The sequence below is a fragment of the Vigna unguiculata genome, chromosome 1 (assembly GCF_004118075.2).
Source record: "Vigna unguiculata cultivar IT97K-499-35 chromosome 1, ASM411807v1, whole genome shotgun sequence".
NCBI lineage: Eukaryota > Viridiplantae > Streptophyta > Magnoliopsida > Fabales > Fabaceae > Vigna > Vigna unguiculata.
Genome location: NC_040279.1, coordinates 4,472,249 through 4,478,669, shown reverse-complemented (window position 1 = coordinate 4,478,669; position 6,421 = coordinate 4,472,249). Strand labels below are relative to the sequence as shown.

The 6,421-nt window shown below is 31.8% G+C and overlaps 1 non-coding gene across 1 annotated transcript; it reads left to right on the top strand.

The window, feature by feature from the left end:
• The first annotated feature begins 4,539 nt into the window (after positions 1-4,539).
• Positions 4,540-4,611, top strand: TRNAM-CAU. Its single transcript has one exon. It is a non-coding gene; the product is annotated as a tRNA-Met (tRNA).
• The last annotated feature ends 1,810 nt before the right edge of the window (positions 4,612-6,421 follow it).

Below are 6,421 nucleotides of genomic sequence, written 5' to 3'. Positions count from 1 at the left end.
TGACATGATTTACTTATGTTACAATTACTAATTAATTAGTGTTTAGGAGATGAGGTTTAAATATTTGTATTAATTATTTAATTTGTATCATTTAAGGGTTATAAGTTGTATATCTAAATAGGACATTTAGATAAGTCATAAGACACACACAAAAATTATTCTCAATTATCTTTTCTTCTTTCCTTTCTTTTACTATGTTATTTTAGCTTTGTTTTATAACACGTTAATGCTCTCTAACCAACATAAGGCTAGTGAGAGTTTTTTTTCTTTAAGGACACTGTTTTACGTGTCTCAATCTAGACTTCTTCTAATTATTTATTTATTTACAATTTTATCGTATATTCTTATGTTTGTAATAAGAATTATTGGACCTTATCAATTTTCTTTTTTTTCTTATTATAAATATTTTTATTATGATGGTTGTTCCGGTACACCCAATAAGTCCCACATCGCTTAGGAGTCGAGGTCAAGCGAAGTTTATATACTCCTACCTCCCTCCACCCTTCGAGGCGCCTTTTAAGGACAAAACCGTGACGAAGCTAAAACGCTCCAAAACGGACAATACCTCGGGAACGTGGTGGTTGTTCCTAACGATGGATGTCAACTTGGGTCAAAATCAGAACAATGGTGATTATTATTCTAAACATGTCAAACGTTGCAAGATTTGTGTTTGTTACCCTTGATATTATGAGAAAGAATTACTTATATTGGATATTGAATGTTGAAATACATTTAGATGCAATGAGTCTTGGTAATGTCATTAAAGGAATAAATAAAGTATTTGAGCATCTAATTTGCTCTTACAACAACAATATCATGAAAAGAGATTTCACAAATATTCTGAATTTATTTAATTTCTTATTGTAGCTTAACAAAACAATTACTTTTTGATGAAAGATCATGAGACCCGCCGAACTGATTTTGCTCCATTCCTATAAGTGAATGAAGCAATATTTGATTTATATTTTTCATGGTTATTTTTTATTATGACCATATAAATACTATATGGAGATATTCCAAACCAATTATATAAATTATACATATATTACATATGAATATTTTAAGTTAATGATAAATTAAAATATACATATTATCCATAAGAATGTGAAACATGGGTTTTAATATGGATTTATGGTTATGATTTTGTTATACTATACATATATAAAGGTTCAAAGATTTTCAGAGATGATGTTTTATACTTAGTTTTATTTGATATTACTTGCAAAGTTGTTTGATTTTTAGTGGTACCTGCAACGAATTGAGCTTATTAAGTCCATTAAAATTTAATTATATGTATGATTATTTGGTATGCAATGATGTTGTATAAACTAAGATATATTTTGTCTTCTTGATAGTGCAACAACTCATACAATTCTCAAGAGTATTTTTTTTTCTTGTTTGGTTATGCAAGAAGTCAATATTAACATTATTTACGATACTATAATTGAAGGCTTCAGAAGAGCTATTATACTTCTACCAAGAAGTCTAATAGAAACTTATTAAGTTTCAATGGATATCATATTAGGAAAAATAATGAAAGAGACATGAAATATCTTTATATCACTAGACTTGGGTTGAATAAAAAATATGTGTATTGAAGAAATTATCAACCTTTCCGGAATGTACTACACATATATTTGTACAATTAAAATGCATGTCATTGTAAACCAGAAGTTTACAAATCAAAAATGATTTTCTTGTTTGACATGATCAGTTGGATAGTTTGTACTACACATATATTAGTATACAATTGAAATGTATGTCATGGTAAACCAAAAGTTTATAAATCAAAATGAATTCCTTGTTTGGCATGATTAGTTGGGTCATTCTAGATCTATCACGATGCGAAAAAATAGTTGAAAACTCAAGTGGACATCCACTTAAAAGTTAAAAACTTCTTCAATCCAATGATTTCTCATGTATCGCATGTTCACAAGGAAATTTGATAATAAGACCATCACCAGAAAAAAAAATAGAAATGATTCAATCTCATTTTTAGAACTAATACGGGGTGATCTTTGTGGTCAAATATACCCATCACATGGATCATTTATATATATATCATGGTTTTTGATCCATCAAATAGATGGTCACATATTTGTTTATTATCAACTCGCAATCAGACATTTGTAAAGTTATTAGCACAGTTAAGAGCTAACTTTCCAGATTATTCGATTAAGAAAATCTATTTTGATAATTATGGTGAATTTATATCTCATGCTTTTCATAAGTATTGTATATCAATTGTAATTGAAGTTGGACATCCAGTAACACATGTTCATACTCAAAATGGACTTGCAAAAATAATTAATAAAACATCTAAAAACGGTTGCAATACCATTACTTATGAGAGCTAATCTTTCAATGATTACTTGAGGATATGCAATTTTGTACCTCTTGTATTGATTCACATCAAGCCAACAAGTTATCACAAATACTTTTTTATGTAGTTGGTTTTTGGTCAGTAACCTAATATTTCTCATTTAAGAATTTTAGGTGTGGTGTATATATTGCATTTTCCCCACCAAAAGGGACTATGATGGGTCCTCGAAGACAATTGAGAATATGTGTTGAATATGATTCTCCATCAATAGTAAAATATGTTTGAGTTGTTTAGTATTCAAAAGTATTAATCTCTAATGTAATCTTTATTTCTTTTAACCATTTAAATTATTGTTCTATATATATAGTGTAAAACTAGATGAATCTAAATGTGTATATGCAGGAATGAAATGTTAGACAAATGGTATGATGATGAAAGTAGATTAGGTGGTTGATCAGATGAGTCTAGTGTAAGTTATGGAAAGAAAAGTAGTGAGGGTTTAGGCAAACATGGAATAGACGAGTAGAAAAAAGAGTAGACAAGGTGATTCTTTGGAATGGACAAAGAGTCTAAGTCAAAGATGGTTTGAATGATCACATAGTAGGGTAAGGTCGTCTAATGCCTGTAGTTGTGAAGTAGACAACTCAATATAACTAGTAGACAATCAGGTAAGAAGAAGGCCCCAAATAAGACATAAATGTCCAATTTACTTATTTCTATACATGATTTTGACACTTAAATTGCATGAAATTGAACCATCTTTGAGTAAATCATCCCTTTTTAGCCTAAGACACAAAATGTTGTGTGGAGAATTAGTTTAGAGTCAATTTAACATGTTTTTGTTTCAAATTGCAGCACTTTTGCAATCATACAAGAGTTATGCTACTAAACTCTAAGATTGAGGTCGAAGCATTGAAAGGCATTTTAAGAGCAAGTCAAAGTAGAATGCACAATTGAGCAACAAACATGACACTAAATCCACAAGGAAACTCTCTGATGAAGAGAACCTCAAAAAGTAGATCTGAAGAGTTGGAGCTTCACCAAGAAAGGCTACAACTTGAAGGAAACATTCTTAGGAAGGAAACCTCAAGGCTAGATCACTAGAGCAAGAAACTTTATCCATAAGAAAACCCCACATGGGAGGAAGCCTCTATTGCTGAAGCACTAAGGATGGACAAGAAGCCACAACAGTATTTTCTATAAAAACAAAGTGTCACTATATTATTATGGAGCCTTGTTTTTAGTTCTCTTCATAGGATTTCTCTCTAAAACTCATTGTAATATCTTTAGTTTTGTTATTTGATATAACAATGAAAGTATAAATGAAGATAGGTGAACTCCAATTTCAATATGCATTTATGTATTAATTGTATTTGATCCTTCATTGCTTTGTCTAAATCACATATAAGCACTACTACTAAAACTTTTTTATAACAAATAAAAATAGATTGATATTACTTGAATATTTACACGAGTCCTTATGGATACGACACTTGCATGTACTTTGCTTTATAAGATTAACATGAAGTAACTCATTTGAAGAACAAACCTCATATTTCTGTAACAAAGATGTCTATAGAGATTTACATTGCCCATGACTTCTGTTGATCCAATTAGACAACAAATTCTAAGATATTTCTTCCTAGGGAGGAAATCCTTCCTTTCCAACATGAAATCAGTCATTCAGCTCCCCACGCAAACCAATCAACTTCTTAACTTTATCATGTTTCCATTTATTTCTCTTTGCTAATTTTGAAGATTTAGGTTCAAAATTTGATGTATTTACAAAATTGCATCCTTTAATGTCTTCAAAATTACCTTCCTTCAAAGGGATGACTTCACCTTTTGTGGTACATAACCATTGTTAGGGCTTCTTAACTGGAGGTGATCCAACAAGTGGTTTTAAAAAAAATCGTCTAAAGCCTTCGCATCAAACAAGTCATCCTCAACTCCACTTGAGATAACAATGTCTCCAATAGGTAGTATACCACCTACATCAATCCGATTTGCAACAAATAATAGAACTACAATGTGAAAAAATATATGACAAAACAAAATGTAGCCAAAGAAATATCAATTGAAAAAAAAACTCACTAATACTTAGACAAAATATAGTATAGTAAACGGAGAAGAGAGACAATGATTTGGTGTGGAATTAGTAATTAAATTCCTGTTGAAATTTGTAGGAATTAATGTTTGGATTCATAAATGTAAATATCAGAGTGGCGCAGCGGAAGCGTGGTGGGCCCATAACCCACAGGTCCCAGGATCGAAACCTGGCTCTGATATTAAACATGTTGTTTAATTGTTTTTCTACTTATTAATAAATATTGTTGCAATAATAACTGAAATACATAATGATAAAACTTATATAGCATATTTTACAAATTATTTATGTAACACCCTCGTAAAGCCCAAAACAATAGAATCTAACAATAGAATCTAGCCCAGGTGCTGGGCTATACAGATACATACTATTTGCATATGAATCTCATGCCAACATTTATAACCAACCTCCAATAAAATTCAATTCCAAAACCATGTCAAAGTTCATCATTTTTAGCCCATGAATCATTCCAAACACACATCATACTCAAATCATGTTAAACTCATAAGCCACAAACCCAGCTCCTTGCTTAAGCAGAAGGGTCTTACTTAGGCGAGGGAGTCCTCTCGCTCAGGTGAGCCCCCTTCGCCTAGGCGAGGGCTCGAAAAGGGGAACAATGGCTTCTGCGCTCTCTTGCTTAGACGAAACTCCCCTCGCCTGAGCGAGACGTTTGCTCGCTCAAAATAGGGTTGGTCACCTGAGCGACAACTCACGTGAAATAGCCTGGGCGAGCCTCTATTAATCTCGCTTAGGCGAGACATGCTCGCTTGGGCGAGAAAACTAGTGTTCACCATTGTCCTCTCGTGCAATAGTCCAACAATACAACCAATCAATGAAATAAAACATCTCATAAGCCCATAGCAGCATACCATCCAAACAAATCATGAAATATCATCAAGCAATCACGAAAAACCAAAGATTTAGCAAAACCCTAACTTCCCTTACCTAGAAAGTGTGAGCTAAGAGCTTCGACACCCGAACCGTGAAGAACAATAGCTCAAGGAACGAACTAAAGAGCTGAAAGAAATAGCGGAACAGAACAAGAAATGGGGTTACCATGAAATCCTAAATGGAAATATGAAGAGTGATTAACGAGGACCAGTATGAGCTAGGAAAAATACTTACATGGAGTAGAAAAATGGATTTGAGCTAGCTAGAAGAGGATTAGGAACCAAACCCTAGCAGAGCTTCTGAAAGGAAAGGAAAGCGTAAAAGAAAGGGTCTGTTTGCAAATGAGAACAAAATGAGGGCTCTTTGCTGCTTTAGGAGCCTTGGCACCCTATGGGTCAACCCTTAGGCCCAACAGATTTGGGGCAACCTTTAAAACATAAGGCATAAATAAAGTGGGCTTTATGATTTCCATTCTTACTCTATTTTTTTTCTATACCAAACCATATAATAATCTCACTCAATATATTAGATTATTTCATACCTAATAAAAATTAATCTTACAAAAAAAAATCAAATCTTAATAAACTGAATCATATGTATAATTTAATGTATCAAAATCACATGTTTACTCTAGGGATGACAACGGGTCGGGTCGAGCATGAATAGTGCCTACCCGCAACCCGACCCACAACAAAAGAATTTACTCGTTACCTGTCTCGTTACCTGCATGGGTACCTGTATAAAAAATACTCGGGATACCCGTAGATATCCACGAATATTTACAAAAAAATATATTTTATAAATTTTTAAAATAAAATTAAACAGAATTACGAAAAATATGAAATGAAATTTAAATGAAATTTTATCTATTAACATGTAAATTAATTTTTAATTTTAATAAATTATAAATTAATTTTAATTTTAATTTTTGGTGGGTAACGAATACTTGTAGGTACGGATAGTATGATACCCACACCGACCCGTTTATAAAGAGGTATTAAACTACTTGTGAATATCCATAAATATTTACAAAAAAATATATTTTATAATTTTTTAAAGTAAAATTTAAATAGAATTACCAAAAAAATGAAATGAAATAT